The following is a 19,441-nucleotide window of genomic DNA, read 5'->3' as shown; positions in this document are numbered from 1 at the left end:
AGCGGGGGGCCCACGGGGGCGCTTGGGAGGAAGAGAACAAGCGTTTGCATTTTGTTGGAGTCGCCACCAATTTTTATGGAAAATTGGAACCGTTCGAATACCTCGTGCCATGTCAAGACACAAAGTAGAGACATGAACACTAAGCAATCGTTACCCTTAGCATTCTATGTCTAGAATGACTCTCGTGGATGCCAATGAACACGGGTGTTCACGGAGATCTGGAGTGAGGGGTGAGGGTACGTATTAGGAAGCTCTTTTGTCGAACACCTAATCCTGCCCGCCTCGATAGCGGCCTCTACTAATGATTAGGGACATCATCTATACTCGATATATCGTCGGCTATATGCATGCAATGCAACATCCAAGTTTTAATCTTAACATGTGAGAATTAATACTAAGTCGGTTAACAATTAATTTAGTATACAATTGGGTCGAAGTAGGATTTAATGTTCAATTACACGTGAAAGCATACAAATGATACAAGAAATAAAATAAATACAATAAGAGAAAATTACGATAATGAAAATTACAATAATTACATTGGGATAGGCGATTTATGTCGAAAATACCTTCAAAACGGATAGTTTGAAAAAAAAAACGAATAAAAGAATGAATCAAAAGAATTAACGAAGGAGTCAGAAGGTGATAATACGAATAATAGTTTATCATACGTAAACTAATTATTCCAAGTCAAGCAACAACGGAGTTCAGAGAAAAAACTCAACCTGGAACAGGCGCAGCAGGACTGCGCCCTTTGGAAGAGGCGCAGCAGATGCTGCTCTGTTCCAAGGGTGAGTTTTGGCTGTGAAGCCGGAACTGCAAATCGTTAACATAAATTGGTGATTTTAAGGATTGGTTAATATATTTACTCGGATGGAAGTGATTATCAGGTTATTTACATATGATTATTGGTCATAAAAGCGATAAAACATGGATAAGACGGATGCAAACGGATTATTTACATGATTAATGAGGATTAGTGACATGGGTGAATGAAATAAACTAAACATGATGAATTGATGACAAATTAATGATGAACATGCGATGAATATGACAATAAACAGATGAAAATATATCAAAGGATGAATTACAGAAACTCAATATGAACAAATCGAATTTCTACAACCCGGATTGAATTTAATGACGAAAACTCGCAAATATGAGATTATAAGGGATTTAAGTCGAATTTAATGATTAGATTACATGCTAATGATTATAAATAACATACATATGAATTATTAGACTACTATGTCGAAGAATTAAAGAAAACAAACGAAACAAATAAAAGACGAACGAATTACAGAGGACGAAGGAAGAAGAAAGGAAGCAGGAACTGCGGCAGCCTCACGAAGAGGCGCAACAGGAACTGCGCTCCTTCGAAGAGGCGCAGCAGTTGCTGCGTCCTTTCTCGACGTTTGTTTACTGGAAATCCGTAAAAAAGAGGTTTTAAACAAGGTTTTAGAAATCGGTTTTAAGAGGTGTTTTCGACATAAACCTTACATTGATGATTATACAAAAAAGTAAATAACAATAATAAAAGAGAGATTTACACCCTCAGACTTACATGTTTGACGAAACGAGAAGGACTAAGATATCGATTAGTGATGCTCGACGCGAATATAACGAAAGTGCCCTCGTAAGAGGAAAACGATTAAGATTAATTAAGTTGATTGATGTGGAGTTGGTCAAATTGGTCGGTCATTCAAACGAGGCTGGTACTCAGAAGGATCCGAGCTTACGTGGTCGAAAGTTCAAGCACGTAGACGCCAAAAAGTAAGAACAAAGGTCTAGAATGCAAAGGGAGAAGAGAAGGGCGGACACTCGCGTGAGAAATATGAGGAGCGAAGGCTCCTATTTATACTAATCACGTGCAGGAATTAGGGTTTCGGAGAGTCTTTGGAAGTGAATCTCGGAAAGATATGAAAAAGATACGAAAATTACGCAAAAAGGACACGGGAAGAGGCGTAACGACCCATGCGTCTCTTGGAAAAGGCGCAAAGACCCTGCTGCGTCTTTCCCAGTGGTTTCCTCCTGCGGAAGAAAGATTTCCGTGTTTGAGTTTTGGTAGGACGGAATAATTTGGTTTTCCTTAATATTTTATGTGAATATTACGGGAAATTGTTTACCAAAGGATAAAGATTGTGAAATATTTATAAAATATGGAATAGAAATATCCGGAACATTCGAACATTCGACTCGGATTTAACGGTTATCAGAAAATGAAGACGGTTTTAGGCCCGGACTCCAAATGTACTCTAATTACTGTCAAAACGACCGTATCGGCACGTAGATGACAACTAAGAGGTAGACATTAGTATTTGAGCAATCACTTGACGATAAACTTACGAACTGTCACAAATCGTTCTGCTTAGCAAACATGCGGCCCAATCATCACTGGGTGATTTGCGAGAGGTGCAGAAATGAGGTATCTACAGTGCTACTCATTAATCTAATTTTTTTTACAACAATGAATTTTTTTTGGTGTCTTAAGTCCTTCAATAATTAACTACGAAAAAACTGCAACTACATATGAGTAAGTAGCTTTGATTAATGTTTTAGTGCTCATAAAGTTCTCATCACTCATTGAACGCTTATAAGGTAAAATTGTAGAATTATTGCGATCGTATATGAATTTAACTATACATTTACTGTATTGAGAGTTTGAACCTTAGTTATCTTAAAAGTTATAAGTACCGCCAAATTTTGTCTAAAACTATATCACTTTGCTTATAAGCACCTTAAATAAGTTTTACCAACTATATATCGTGGCATTTTAATGAGAGTAACATTATATTATATAAATTAAAATATTATATAGGACTCTACTAATAAGCCTGTGCATCGCACGGGTATACTACTGTCTGTATTGCATAAAACTCTCTCAAGGTTGGCTCAATCTTAGTACAAAAAATTGTCGAGTAGGTCCATAAGAAGTTATAGAATTAGTTCGACATTCAAAAACCACTAAACCGCCCGTTATAGATGTGAAATAAACGGTGAAAAGGCATCATAAAAACTTTGAACATTATAATGGCCGGATTTACACTCACACATATTTTTAATGATAGAGCTTAAATGCTTAATAGATAAAGGGTTCTCATAAATACACGGATTGAATGTATTGGCACACGGGAAATCTACACACAATACCCATATTGGTTGTCTAGTGGGCTCCAGTCAGAGAATATTGCAGTACATTTATGAGGGTTCTCTTAGTATCTTACCTTTAATTCTCGTGTATTAATCTATTCATTTCGTATATAAATGTAATACCCCTCATTTATGTGAAGCACACTCGAACGAGTGTAAGGTACCACTCGACCAAGTGTTGTCTTACTCGACCGAGTGAGTGGTAATGGCCAGGGTCTGATCAGGTGACACTCGGCCCAGTGACTTGCACACTCGACCGAGTTCTCTGTCCACTATTTTACACGGGTCAGATTCCCTTGTTGGGCTTTAGTATATATTGCTTATAATCAGATTTTTATTCATTTCTAAACCCTAAATTTCTACTTCTCATCTTGAAGAATTCGAAGATTTAACTCACATATTCTTGTTCCTCATCATCTACTGAGCAATTCTATACCTTTATTCTTTTATTTTCAATAATTTCATTTAAGAGACCAAACCCTAGAAATTGAGGGTTTTGGTAATTAATGGGATTTAAGGGTAATTAATGCGATTTGATGCTAATTAATGATAATAGTAATTAATACAGACCTAATTTATTACCTTAAAACATGTTTATGATTGATTGTACTCTATGGAATTTGCGTCCATTTTCGGCTCAGACCATTAAATAAACAAGCCTAACTTAACTCATTAACTCATTTTTATTAATTATCACAAATACTTATGTAATACTCAAGTATCCAGTTTTACCCACTAATAAGGTTGTGTTTAGAGCCGTTTTACAAGTCAATTAGTGTAAAACCAATTATACAAGACTAAGGCCATGTTCTTTTGCACTTAATTTCAGTTCAGCTCAATTCAATTAAGTTCAACTCAGATTTTTTTTTTACTTAATTTCAGTTCAGTTCGGCTAATCTCTTCCCAAATTAAAGCTATGTTTTTTTTTGTCTTAATTTCAGTCCAGTTCAGCTAATCTCTTCCCAAATTAACTTTTAGACCCTGTTATTTTCAGCTGAAAGGAGTTGAATTGAATGTAGTTGGGTTTAACTGAACCGATCTGGATGAAGCTGAGCTTAACTGAATGGAACTGACTCAAGAGTTAATTTGTGAAAAGATGAACTGAACTGAATGAAACCCGAGCTGAATTAAACTGAACTAAATAGAGCTGAGCTAAATTAAACTGAACTAAATAAAGCTGAACTGAATTGAAATGAACTGAAATTAAGCAAAAAAAACAAGGTCTTACTTTGGCTTAGCTTTATTCAATTCACCTATATTCAATTCGGTTAAACTTTTTCAAGACCTAGCTCATTAATTATATCTGGACGTGAATGAAACTCAAAGCGTTTTGACTTTTTGACTTTGAAAAAGTCCGGCCCTCTCAAAATCTACCATAGTCGGTGACCCGAATCAGGGAGACAAATTCTCAGACGGGCCTAATCTTATTATGGGGGCAAAAAACTCAAAACCCAACAAAAAGACAAAAACCAAAGACCAAAAAGGCGGGAACATGATTTCCAAACATGGTAAAGTGGCCCCAACCAAATAAAATTGGCCCTTAAACCTTCAATTATTCATTTCCCTTTTTCCCTTTTAACTCCACCTAATTGTATATTTTAATATTATTTCATCATCAACTAAATTCCTTCTCAAACCCAATTATTCCTCTACCCATTTATTTTGATCATTTTATTACGTTCTCTTCATCTAGATCTTAATCTAGTAATTAAGTCGAAGATATTGTAATAATAGATAACGAGTTTAAACATTTCCGATTATATAGTGTTGGCCTACTTTAGCACAAAAAGAAACATTTTTTATCTAAAAAACGTAGAGAAATAATCGAGACGGACCGTAACGGGTTTATCTAACAAGCATTTTAAAATTTTAAAAAAGAAAACAGGAAAATCTGGGTACTCACGTCTTCCCACTCCTCGAGTCCTTTCTTTGTTCTTCCTTACTGCAGCAAAAGAGGGAGAAAAAGCTTGGCGTTTCGAGAGAGAGAGAGAAATCGAAGACGAAACGGGTTTGCTTTGCATTTCGGATCTAAATCCCTACTTTTTTCTTCTTCTCATTTTCTCTCTCTCCAACATTTCCATTCCTTTTTCATCCAGGTACTTTAATTTTCAATTTTCGCTGATTTTTACGTTTTTTTATGTGTTTTTAATTTAGTTGTTGTGTATTTTATGGTAATTATCCGTGGATTATTTTTTATGGAGTTTATTTTGATTATAGTATACCGAGTATATGTCAATGGATCCTCTGAAAGTTGTTTAAATTTCGAAATTGAGCTAAATTAGGGTTAAATTTGTCAAATTTCTTAGTTTATAGGTGTGTTGAGTGAGTTGAAAATGTCGAAAATGCGGAAATTTTAGCTGGTGCTTGAAAAATGTGATATTTATGGCCTTATGGGGTATAGGATGATGACATTCTAGCTTCCGGCGGAAAGGGGTGTTCTTTTCAGCTAGTTTAGTTGTGTGCATTACGTGGTTGATTGGCTGCGAAGGAAGCACTCACTGATATTTTGATGTGCGCGTGATCAATCACTTTGATATGTTTTTCATGTTAGCGAAAGTTATACAATGGAATAGCTACTCCCTCCATTTCTGGATAAGGTCTGCATCCCCCATGGTAGAACATTCTAAGGAGGGTAAGAATGTGAAGCCGGAAATATTTGGGGTCACGAATAATAGTAACCACAAGTAATGGAACAAAGAAGGAATAAAACAATGTGTGAACCTTATTGTGGGACGGCGTTAAAAGTAAACTCTGAACCTTATTGTGAGACTCAATGAGGACATTGCTAAAATCAAGACTAGGTAGTATCGTTTGAAGTTTTGTGTGTCTTTTTGTAAGTTAAATTTCCGAGTGTTGGGCCGTGTAACATTGTCACATTCAAAAGATGAGTGTGGCGGAGATGTGTATGTTGAGGTGGATGTGCGGCCATACAAGGAAAGATCGATTAAGGAATAAGGTGATTGCAAAAAGGTGAAAGTGGTGCCAATAGAGGACAAGATGATGGAAAACCGACTAAAATGGTTTGGCCATGTGAGAAGGAGACCTATAGATGCACCAGTTAAGAGTTTGAGTTAGGAAGCTAGGAAGCTAGGAAGCTGGAGACCTGGGGAATAGAAAAGGTTGCTAGGGGTAGAGGGAGACCAAAACAGACATGGCTGATTTCTCGGGCTTGATGAGGGAATGGTGACGGGGAGTGCACAAAGGAGGGCAATGATAAATGTGGATTTTTAGTATTTTGACGTTATTTGAAATATTTAATGTTTTTATTTAATTTTATTAAAATTTATTTGTTCTTTTCGGATTTATTACACCTTTTTACCAACAACTTTCTTATATATTAATACTTGGTTTACTTTTAAGGTTTTTCGAACCCTTAAGTTTTACTTTTGTTTTCAAAATCGTTTTAATCTTTATTCTTGATTTAAATTCTAAGTTTTTATAAAAGAAATCCGGACTTCGATTTTAAAACCTATAAGTTTACCTGACTTTTGTATTATGTTTCACTCCCCTTTTGTTTTTCACTTTTTTTTTTCCTTTTTTTTTTCGCATTTTGAGGTGTGCATTCATCCATGGGCGGTTCGAAAGGATGATTCATGTCAGCCGACCCCAAATCATATTGGGATTAAGGCTCTCATATTGTTGTTGTTGTAATAGTCAAATTGTTAAGACTTAACAGCTCTCGGAGGCTATAGTAAGCTAAAGTGCTAAATTGCTAAGGCAATGGTATCTATAATTGAGAGTTTGATGACGAGGATGTTAATTGCGTTGGCTGTTTACTTCTGCTGTTTTCTGTATCCATATTCCATGTCAGAGAATTTCTAAAAGTATTTTATAAAGGGTAATGTTATGACGTTATATTGATTATTGGTGTTATTTCGGCCAGATAACAACATTATTGAAGATATTCTGCTCATGGATATGACACAATCAGAAGAACATGGGTCATCAAACTTATATGATGAATCTTGCAATGGAGATGATGGCGAAATGGAAAGCTTGAATAGTGTGGCCAACAGTAGGACTAATCTATTACACCTCCTTTTTTGATTAATTAATGATTTAAGTAATATTTTAATTTTCTTAAAAAAAGAGTAGTACAAATCTGTATTTCCTTTTTGATGTTTTGCTTGCAATTCTCTTAGTGTTTTACCTTGTCTAATCGGATATTTACTTTGTATGTCTATTTAGGTGTGGTCGAGTGGTTGAATGGGCAGCTTCCTGATCTAAACGTACCAGCTGAGTCTTCAGTGGAGGATTTGAGAGCTTTCTTGCTAGACGGAACAGCCTTGTGTCAGTTGTTGAACAATCTTATCCCCGGAGCAGTTGAAATGGTTTGCTTCTTGAGTGTTCACTATATAGCTGTCCAGATATATACTTTCGATTAGTGGTATCCTTATGTCATCTTTAGCTTCTTGTGACATGAATGCCTCAATGCACTTCTGCTACAGGAAGGGAATTCTGAGGGAGAATCAATTGACGTTGAAAGGTTTCTATCAACTTTAGATAGAATGGGCTTAACCAAGTTCGAAGTTTCAGATTTAGAGCAGGTATATTTGGTTTCTGTAATATTTGCTTGTGCTTCTGATCTTGTGGTCTACTACTTTATGTAATTAAAGTAAAGAAGTCTTCGAGCAAGTTACACCTTTTGCTTCTTTTTCTTTGATATCTTCCATTTGCATTTTTGAGAAACTACTACATTCAGTGAAAATGACCAAACTACGTACATATTACATACTACCTAAGTAGGATAGAAAGAGAGAAAAGTAAAAGCAAGTATTATTGTACCCTGAGTCTTTTTTTTGCTATGTTTCTTAAATCTTGTGACATTTTTGTTGGGAGCAACAGTCACATCTGTCCTCTTGCTACTGACTCAACATGCTTGTTTTTTTTTTTTTTTTTTTTTTTTTTTTTTTTTTTTTTTTTTTGGTATTATATATCAATGGTTTTAAATTCGATCTTTGCTATTCAGCTTCTTGATATTTTTGATGAATGCTGGTCAACTCTATCTTCTAAATGTTGATCAGCCCTTAGTTTAAATAAGCGTGCTTCGGGAGCGCTTAAGCGTAAGGCTCAGTACGGCACTAGCCACAAGTCCACAGCGCCTCGGTTCGGCTAAAGTGTGCCTTGTAGATAACGCGTAGCTAGCGAGGCATTTTAGAATGTAATTCCATTAAGAAAAGGAATGTCACAGAATATTTGTTTTAAAAATACAAAATTGTTTGCAAAAAAATAAATAAAACAGTGCATCTCATGTCTATGAGGTGCACACCTTTGCCTAACGCCTCGTCACGGCGGCCCCTTGTTGCCAAGATTCGTCTCACGCCTTTTAAATTAGGATGTTCACCAGCATTTAGCTCATACCTTATATTGTGATTAATATGCAGGGATCAATGGCCAATGTTTTGAAGTGCCTGCAGGTGCTTAAAAGTAGTTATAGTTGTAATAATGGTGTTGAAACTAATCATAATGGTGAAAGAAAGAGATGGAAGTTACAAGAGATGGAAGGTTCCAATGGGACTGATGCTGTGCAAGTAGATATTCAGCACTCTACAAAGCTTGCTCCAGATAAACGAAGGAATTCCTGGGAGTCAAAGTTCCAAACTGTACTCCGCAGTACTGCATTGTCGGGTATGGTCATGGTTTGTGGAAAATTGTGTTTTTCCGTGATAGTGTAAGTTCACCTAGTGAGAACAAACTTTCGGCTGTTAAATCCTCAATTAAAGGCATAATTTTTGGCTGTTGAATATCTGTCGCCATATTGAAAGTCTCTTTTCTCCCTCCTCTGTAGTCTGTACTAGATTCTGCCATGCTTACTGTTATACGTTTCATGCTACTTTCAACTTTTGCCGTGTTATGTTTGACTGTATCTTCCGCATTAAATTGGACTAATTCAAAGTAGAGTAGGATTAGCTTCCCTTATCTTCACATAACCTTTTGGGGCTTCAGTTAACATTTTGTATTTGCTTTGTGTTGCACTGCACTTATAAAGATATATTGTGTTGGTCTAGACATCTCTTATCTGGGAGGAAGGGGTTGGTGACATCCTATTTATTGGGCTCCCTTTCTTGCTTGTGTGCTTTATCAGTTATCACCGTGTGCAATGTCACACTACTCACTTCAACTATTCGTGAGTACAACACCGGGTAGAGAAACTAATACTGCATGTTTGGGTAGGCCAGTGGGTTTTGCTGATGATGTTTAATCCTTGATACCTTTGATTATTAACTTTAATTGGAACGCCTATGATGCATTAAAAATAAGTTATTTCATCTGAAAAATGATGTAAGAATGTCATTTTGGCAGAAAAAAAGAAGTTATAGCTGTAGCTGTTTGCGTTTGTGCTCTTCTATCAGCAACATATACGGATGCGATTTGTAGGCGAAAGTAACATTAGACAATGAATAATTGATGCATGTGAATTGTACAGTAAATTAGCTATGTGGTTGCATAATTGTTCTATATCCTGATAAATGCTCACTTAACAACTACAATAACAATAAAGCCTTTATTCAGAGACGATTTGTGGGAAGCTAAACATGAGTTTATAAATGGAATCGTTATTGTCAAGTGCGACCCATATTCTATGATGATTAAGTTGTTTATAAATGATTGTAGAATTAGTGAATGGTTAGTAGATCACTTCACGCAGTTGGTAATATGTCCTTTTAAATTATATTTTATGCTTTATACCCCCGTTCTTTCTGACCGAGCATGATGTTCTTGTTCCAGGAACCCTTGGCCCCGATATCAAAATATCAGAATTGACGAAATGGAATAGCTTAGATGTAAGCTTGCTGATTATCAAGCACAAGTCAGTTGTGACTAACTGACTATTACAAATGTATGTGTTGTCATTGTCAATAGCTGTTTGTGATTGCAGAAAGTACCCACACAGTTGCTGTTTAGCATGGTTGACAGAGTCTTGGACGAAAGTTTTGACAGGAAAAGTGGGGATGTGCCACATGTATGTGTTGTTTCTTACAATGTATTTGTTTTATGCTTGATTAATCTATGTTTTACTTTGTTTTTTAACATCGTATCTGTTGAATGCAGCGTGTGGCAGGCCTCCTAAAAAAACTTATACGAGAGATAGAGCGTCGATTTTCTTGTCAAGCAGAAAAGATAAAAAGTGTAAGTTACTCAAAATCCTAAATTTAAAAGTTCACCGTTTACTTAAAGCGAGGTTTTCATGATTGAAATGTTTGCAGCAAAATAATCTCTGCAAAGTACGTGAAGGAAAGTTTCAGTCTAAAGTTAAAGCTCTTGAAACACTTGCTGTTGGAGCTACTGAAGAAAGTGAGGTATCCCTTGTGATGCTGTGGTCTCAGTTATTTCTTGTAGTGCTGGACTCCGAATGACTTTGTTTTTATCTGGGTTCATTGTTAGGTTGCTGTAACCCATCTTAGGAGGATAAAGGTGCATGCTTAATCTTATCTTTAGTGGCTTTTTATATTTTAATGTGGTTTGATTATCGGATATGCCAGTATTGTCTCGTTTCTAAGCTAATTAAGGTTCATGGCATGCATGTTTCCAAAAGGTCCTCTGCCTGCTGCAGTTGGGTTATAAGAACATAGAAGATTTAGTGTTAATGTTATATAGGATAAATCCATTACAAGGAATAATAGATGCCTAAGAGATACCATTTAAGGAGAAGCTAGAACATGCGAATTCTATTGAATCAGATAAGTACTATAATTGTTTGTGAAATATATCCCTGATTTTCTGTTTCAGACGGAGAAATCTAGATTAGAAGAAAAGAAAAAACATGGTGAGCAAGATGTGGTAAGATTAGCAAGGGAAAGGGATGAGCGTGATTCTGAAATCAGAGCATTAAAACAAGAACTGGAAATAGTGAAATTGTCATATGAGAAGCATGTCTCTACTTTAGAGAGCGAAGCAAAGAGCACTGAAACTGAGCTTCTGCATAAGATAAATGAACTTCAGTGTAGTCTAGAAGATTCAAGGAAGAACGAGAAGCAACTTGAGGAAATCTCAGAACAAGAGATTCAGAAATTTAAAGGCAGAGAACTTCGTTACAATTGCTTTATTGATTCCCAATTTAGTGATATACAGGTTTGATACTATCTCCTCCTCCCCCTCCCCTTGCTAAATGTTGTGTCAAATGTGTGCATATATAAATTGAGATTTTATCTAATTTATGTGATATATCACTGTACCACACAGGGACTAAGAATGAACTTAGATTCCTTGAAGATAGATGTTCTCAAAACAAGAGATTGCTATCCTCTTGAATTCCAACATTTAGGTACCTCTGGTCCCTTGTGGTTCTTCTTACAAGCTTCCCATTAATCATCTACTTATGAAATTATATCCTGGGCAGGTGCAAAGCTTAAGGAGCTGGTGGATGCTGCAGAAAACTACCATGTGGTTCTTGGAGAAAACCGAAAGTTGTACAATGAAGTTCAGGACTTGAAAGGTAATTCAGTACTGCTCTACTATCGACACTGCTTTGTTCAAACAGTAGATTTATCTGTTCTACTATCGACACTGCGCTACTATTGGCAGGAAATATTAGAGTGTATTGTCGTATAAGGCCATTTCTCCGAGGCCAGAATGAAAAGCAGACAACTATAGAGTTTATTGGTGACAATGGGGAACTTGTGGTTGCAAACCCTTTGAAACAAGGAAAAGACACCCGTCGATTGTTCAAGTTCAACAAGATCTTTGCTCCTGCAGCCAGTCAAGGTAATTGAAGTTGGTAGAAAGAACTATGTCAGACTTTTTAGTTTGGTTAGTTTGGTGAGACACAATTTATTACTAGCAAATTTTAAGATATCCTTAAATGACTTGGGTTCTATTTCTGTCGGAGGAGGTGTTTGTGGATACTCAACCATTAATCCGATCCGTACTTGATGGCTATAATGTCCGCATCTTTGCATATGGCCAAACTGCTCGGCAAAACATACACTATGGTAATTAATTATATATGGATTATTTACTTTGCTCAGTGCATTACATGTTACATTTGTGAAAAAAATTCATCTCACAATTTTCCCCTTTTTATTGTATCTAGACTGGACCTGATATGACCTCAAAGAAGGATTGGGGGGTGAACTACAGAGCATTACATGATCTTTTTCAGATTTCACAAAATCGGAGAAGCTCCATCTTGTACGAGGTTGGGGTTCAAATGGTTGAGATCTATAATGAGCAAGTCCGTGATTTGCTTATTTGTGACGGGTCTCAAAAAAGATATCCTTTTGTTTGTACAACATTGTAACTGAATTTGTTTGGTAGTTTGTTTATTTTTTTTACAAATTACAACCAAATTTTTTTTTTCAATTTTTTAAATATAATGGTTCCGACTTTTTTTTTACCATTTTGGCGTCCATGAAAGTCTGAAAAACCCTTTTCTTATTAGTGCATCTGGAGGAGATGGTACTATGCTAGTTAAAAGTGTGTGTATGACTTGCAATGTGTGTGTAATAAAATATGGTTTGTAATCATTTAACTGCTCTTTTTTTTTTACTCAAATGCAAGCGTGGAGAATTCTTTTGAGCATTTGCTTGTATTTCAGCCTATATGTTAACATAGAGCCATAGGTGTTGAACTCAGGGTTTACCAGATTCGCTTGGTACCCTACGAATCGCGAATCGTTAAGAGCGAATTTTATTTTGTACTTCTAAAAATACACATAACACACATTCTGGAAGAGCGAATCGTGAATCAGTAAGGGCATATTCATAGCGAATCTGGTTGAACTGACCTTTTAAGAATTGAGACTTACAGAGTATGACACATTTTTCTATTGCATGCTTTGCATGCTTTTGTGTTGATTGAATGCGGTTTTTGACACAAGTTACTTCACAAATTTATCTTTTGTGTCCATGTTTTAGATTAAAAAGGTACTATTATTTGTCTTTTCATATATGAGAATTTTTCTTTAACTTGCACACGCTTGGGATTTGGAGCACTACACAACCCAACGGCTTGGCTGTACCGGATGCAAGTATGCATCCGGTTAAGGCTACTAGTGATGTGCTCGAACTCATGAATATTGGATTCATGAACAGAGCTGTTGGTGCCACAGCTCTAAATGAACGCAGTAGCAGATCTCACAGGTTTGGTTTGCTGATTTTTGTCAAAATTTCTTGCAATTTTTATTTATTTATTTATTTAATTTGTGGTAATATTTGCAGCATTCTTACCGTCCATGTCCGTGGCACTGATCTAAAAAGCAACTCGGCTTTGCGTGGTTGTCTTCACTTGGTTGACCTTGCGGGAAGTGAAAGGGTTGATCGTTCTGAAGCAACAGGAGATAGGCTGAAGGAGGCTCAACATATCAACAAATCGTTGTCCGCTCTCGGAGATGTCATTTTTGCGCTAGCCCAGAAGAACTCTCATGTGCCATATAGAAATAGCAAACTTACCCAAGTTCTCCAAAGCTCTTTAGGTATACACTGATCTCTTTTGCACTTTTGCTTATTACTAAATGATTTCATGATCCTACACTAATTAATGTATATCCAGAGATCATTTTTCCTTTGGTTAGATTTTGACGCTGGGATATATATTTGTGACATAGGTGGGCAAGCAAAGACATTGATGTTCGTCCAGCTTAACCCTGACGTCGAGTCTTATTCTGAAACTGTTAGTACTCTGAAGTTTGCTGAGAGGGTATCTGGGGTGGAGTTGGGTGCAGCACGGACAAACAAAGAGGGAAGAGATGTCAGAGAACTAATGGATCAGGTTCTGTTTGTTATGATGTCTACTACATTTTATTAATCTAGAACACCTGTGAGCCTGAAATATAGTGTTACTTGTGAATGATGTGATGCAGTTTCAGTATTTTTTAGAAGACATTACTTTGAAGAAAATGTTAAATTTTTACACTGTATTTTAGTTGATCTAGGTTACTGTCTTGTGAAGTTGTTAAATTGATTTTTTGATTAGGAGATTAGAAGCGGTATTGTAACCAACTCGCTTGCAGTTACGAGGTATACTATAAAAGATAAATCTTAAAAATGAATGTTACACTTGTGAAAAGCAAATTTAAAAGCATCATTGCGTGCTTTAAATGCTTGTTAGTTGATACTATGCTGGATCACCTATCGCAGTGAAATTGTCAACTTTTCACCTTTGAAATGACTGAAATAATTTCGGGATATCAGATTTGTCTCCGCTTTGGCGTAATCAATAGAAAAATGATTCTTATCATACACGACTCTTTCACCAAGTTACTATGCCAACATTTGATGGTATATCATGTCACTTTCTATACTCTTTGGTTGATATGATTCATGTTACCGCATTCTTTGGTTAATTTTATATTCGTCAGCTATCAGTGCACTTATTTTAAGTTCATGGCTGATAGGATAAGTTGGCCTTGAACCCTGTTTTGCAGTTAGTATTATTTTTTTGATTCTGTTTTCTTAATATTTTGAAGGTGTCATCTCTAAAAGATACTATTACAAAGAAAGATGAGGAAATTGAGCGCTTGCGTCTTGCCAAGGCCACTGCAAGCAGCGAGAAACGAGGTATGAACTCGCTCAGGATTGGGGTTTCTTCTCCGAGAAGGCACTCGGTTGGGCCAGCGAGGAATACGCGCAGATCACCTGGTCAGAGTACCAGAGCAGCTTCTGATCAAGACTATTGTTCAGAACATAGTGATAGACATTCAGAAGCTGGTTCACAGCAGTCAGTTGAAGAACTAAAAAATCAAAGGGACATCCTGAGGCATTCCAATCTTCCTTTATCTGATGCAAGTCAAAATCTTAATGATGACATAGATCTTCTGGGATTTGGTGATGTGGATTCTGAAGAAAGGCTAAGTGATATATCTGATAGTGGCCTTTCTATGGGGACTGAAACTGATGGTTCTATTTCCAGTGTCGTGGAATATACACTTTTTCCCGAAGCGACAAAACCTTCTGAAAATACGGAAAAGTATGTGCGTCTATCACTCAAGTTTATATTTGTGTTTGGTTTTAAATTGCACAAATTACACCATGATACTAAATCAAGGTTACACCGTTGTATTTTATTCACATTTGTTTTCATGACGGGATGTGAAACATAGATAAGGAAGTCGATTTTTTCTGTTATCTTAATCTAGTAATACATCTGGACATCTGGTAGTAGGGTCACAACTTACATATTACACTGTTTTGACAGATATTATGGCATTCTGACAAGGGCGATTAGAACATATCCAGCCATAAAGCAATTTAACCAATATTTTTGGAATATTGCAGGTCCACAATGACCACTGTACCGTCCAAACTTCCCAAGCCTCCATTGAGACAACAAACTGGGCCTTCTCGGTTATCACTTAGCAAAGCACCTTCCAAAGCTGTAGTATCAAGTAAGTCTATATTCAAAAGTTTAAATATGATATTTGTTTGCTTGTTCTTCATTCAAACTGAGCTTTTTTCTTTCTTATTAAAGTTCTTTGGTGCTTGCCATTTTATTTCCTGTCTGAGTTGCGACTTGTTCTTTGGAAAAAGGGAAGAATTATAATTAGATTATATAACCCGGGTATATTTTTCTTCAACAACAAAAGCAAGTAACCCTAATATAGGATTAACCCGTCCCATCATTGTGGATGAGTAAGCAGAGAGGAAGTTTAGAGCTTTCACATCACCTTGGAAGTTGGACATAAATCTGTGACTTTCAGAAAGAATATCCCTTTGAAGTATTAATTCGAGAATAATCAATTCTAAGGTCATCAACATACTAGAAATTCCTATGGAATGTTCTATGTATTAGTTTCCGTAAGATTGACAGAAATCCTGCCATATTACTGCCCAGTCAAGGTGTCATGTTAGTCTTCATGTTAGCTATTACTTCATCTCTGTTAATCTATTGATTGCTATTCGACTGAACAGGTGCTAAAAAGATTACAAGTACAAGCTCTTCATCAGTGAAGCCAAAAATCAGGCCTCCCAACGGCTCCAAGCGGTGGCAGTGAGCACCTTCATGATGCAATTCTCTTGCAGCAACCTGTGTTCTGTAGCTAACCCGTCACCTAACGACCTTAAGCTTTCTTGGTCTTAATTATGTCTCTCTTGCATAATGCCAGTAGTGTTAATCCTTCAACTCCTTGTCTTGTAACAAGTTGTGTGTATTATAGGTGTTATTTAATTGCGGTTTATTTATCCGCCGATTTGGTGCTCTAAGCATGAGGCTATGAGTTCATTACTACTTAATCCTGACACAGGCTTCAGGACTGTTGTAATATATGCATATCATTGTCTTCATGAAAGCTTTGGTAGTTTAAGATCATGATATTGTGCTCTTAGAGTATTTTTGTATAGATAAACAGTCACGATGTGACGATGCTATCAACCAAAAGAATCAGAAGAATGACGGAAATGCAGCATGAACACACGAGGTAATTTAGGGTGAATCAATTTTAATTTTGGGGATATGCTAAGCCTACTGACAGTTGTTGAATCACGTGTTTTATTTCGTCCATTGATCTATAGTTTCCAATCCTGCCTTGGCCAAACTAGTATGGAGTAGTTAGTCTTGTCTAAGGCGGTGTTACATAAGTGTATAAAGCGGATTTAATCACCAAGAAGTCATGATGCAGATTAGTGGAAAGGAAGTTATCAAACTAATCCGTTTTACAGATGAACTGTGTTCTGATTAAGTAAAATGTCCTTATAAATACGTTTAATAACACCGAATAAAAGATGGTTTCTTTTATTACATCGAATATTAAAGATGGAACAATTCTCTTATTTTTCAAAAATGTATTGCCCTTTATAACTCCCACTATCTATAAGATCCGACACCTTATAACATTCCGGCCTAATATTGAATGCTTTAACTTGATTTCCTTCAGGATTGAGTTTTCACCAACATATTGGATATTTTGTGATTTATGTATATATTTTAATATTTTATTTTAAGAAAAAGGCAACCGTATCGGATACCGTATATCCGGTTTTATATTTTGCCGATCCTTATCTGATACGGTTTTTAAAGAACCCGTATATCCGGAAATTCGTATAGCATATCCGGAAATCCGTATAATTAAATTCGTATAGCGTATCAGATACGTATAATAAAACCGTATTGTATAATTTTACTCAGCCCTACCTAATACGAGTATAACAACTTTTTGTTAATCCTTCTTTACGGAAATGAATGTCCATTTCCCATGGGTGGAGCAGGTTCCGTTTTAGAGGTTTGAATAATTCCGCCCCACCCGCTAAACTTCTGAAAAGTTCTTTTGGGTAGTATCCGAAATTTATGCCTCCAAGTTGATCCACCAATTTCCGGTTTCAACATCCTAATCACAAACATCAGTTATTGTTTATTAGGAAAAATACATTGGATCATTCTTTATTTGAAATGGTCAAATTTGACCAGTAGAGATCACCTGTCCCACTTTTATGTTCCATCTTATGTCATATTCCCTTAAGATCTTGGCACATCATACTTGAAATAATAAAAATGGTAATATTATATCTTAAAGTGCTAATGTGTCATTAGTAGAAATAATGAGACACAAGATGAGACATAAAATGGGACAGAGAATCTGCTCTGAAATTTGACGGAACTATGCAACTAGTTATAAATGTACTTCTAAAAATCTTTTGAACTTACTAATCAACCGTCGTGGTTACAAATATATAAAGGGACTTGCTAAAGTAGGAACTCAAAAATACGTGCTTAATTCTAACTTTATTTAAAAAATAATACAATAAACTGTGTGATTTAAAAATCACATAAGCAAGCCTGAAAAAACTTGACTACGGGTTTATCCATAACTCGTAGTTGCTTCTCAAGTTCCGTTTATTGAACTCGTGTCGAAACTTGTACTATTGAGCAGATATTGTGGAGAATCAGTTACGATATTGATAATATTGGGTGTATAATATCTAGCTTAATTATGTAAATAGGATTATTTCGTTACCTTGTTTGTAGCCATATGATTAGGATAGATCTTCTATCAACTGTATATATATTAACACATGTATCGTGTTTTTTATTAATTCAATTCCAAGCTTTCTCCTTCACTGTTCTGCTGTTCATCGCTTTACATGTACTAAGCTAATAGCTAATAAAACAGTAAGGATTCTTAATACAAGTACAATTAAGGAATCCATTTTCTTAAAAGTTAAGGTACTTGTGTAAGTTTAGCATACAATTGCCAACATATATAGTCTAGTGATTTATGTAGTTAGGATCCTTTCCATTACCTTAAAAGTAATGGATAGTTTATTATCTTTAATAAATTCATTTTTATATATTATTTCTCCATATATCATCAACCATTATTAAAGTTAGCACCGTTTAGATCGTTTTTGGATAATATCTAGATCGTTGAGAGTGTTAGGAGATTACGGTATAATCTGATATACCGTAATCAGAATAATATCGATATTCTGCAATAAGTTAATTATCTTTACCATTGTTAAGAGATACTATTAATATTACGTTCAGATCTTAGAAAGTACTATATAATGCGAACCATTGTAATGGTTGGGACACAAGGAACGAATATCAATAATACACAATTATTTCTATGCAATTCTCCCTCTCGATTTCTAATAGAGAGGTAATGAAGAGGGGAAGTAATTGAAAAGATTCAGATTGTGATTTATGTTGGACACCCTTAGATGTATCTCTTTGGATTTTGGTCTCCTTTTGGTAATTTCTTAAAATGAGATCCTAGTGATTTAATGTCTTACTAAAATGTTGCTTTTGGATAAGAAAAATAGTTTTTCTTTTTCAGAAAAAAAAAAAAAAAAAAAACTATAGGAGTAAAGAAAGATCGAATATATCAGAAGAAGAGAAAGATCGAATATATCAAGAGAAAAGAAAGATCGAATACATATGGATTAAGGAAATTAAAGAACGAATATACATTGGTTCAATTTCGTTTTTGGTATTAAAACATCAAGAGTTCAAGAAAAGAATAATTTTGACATTTGACGTTTGATATTATACTGTACTATAAAGCATAATTATATTACAAATCATGCTGATAACAAGCTGGGGGTGTAGCTCATATGGTAGAGCGCTCGCTTCGCATGCGAGAGGCACGGGGTTCGATTCCCCGCACCTCCACTTTTTTAATGAAAATTTTATGCAGAAGCCCTACATACAGTCTACAGATGATACATCTTGTTTAAATGAGTAGTGTATGCGTTACCAAATTTCTTTTTATGCAGGGCTAAAGCCTTAAAATAAATGTTACTTACACAAAAAACGGCTTCTGAACTTCCATTAATTTCCATCTCAATTCTCGATTGGAATGATTGATACTCATACCGTTGTTGGATTACCGGCAAGAGTTGTCAATTGTCATAAAAAT

At 35.7% G+C, this 19,441-nt stretch overlaps 1 non-coding gene and 1 pseudogene across 1 annotated transcript; both read left to right on the top strand.

Moving 5' to 3' along the window:
- Positions 1 to 5,034: 5,034 nt before the first annotated feature.
- Positions 5,035 to 16,289, top strand: LOC141587256 (kinesin-like protein KIN-14J; annotated as a pseudogene).
- A 2,832-nt stretch (positions 16,290 to 19,121) lies between these two features.
- On the top strand, positions 19,122 to 19,194 carry TRNAA-CGC (transfer RNA alanine (anticodon CGC)). The gene has a single exon. It is a non-coding gene; the product is annotated as a tRNA-Ala (tRNA).
- Positions 19,195 to 19,441: the final 247 nt, after the last annotated feature.

Source organism: Silene latifolia, chromosome 6, assembly GCF_048544455.1.
Source record: "Silene latifolia isolate original U9 population chromosome 6, ASM4854445v1, whole genome shotgun sequence".
Taxonomy (NCBI): Eukaryota; Viridiplantae; Streptophyta; class Magnoliopsida; order Caryophyllales; family Caryophyllaceae; genus Silene; species Silene latifolia.
Note: the sequence above shows the minus strand (reverse complement) of the source record. Positions and strands in the feature narration are given on the sequence as shown.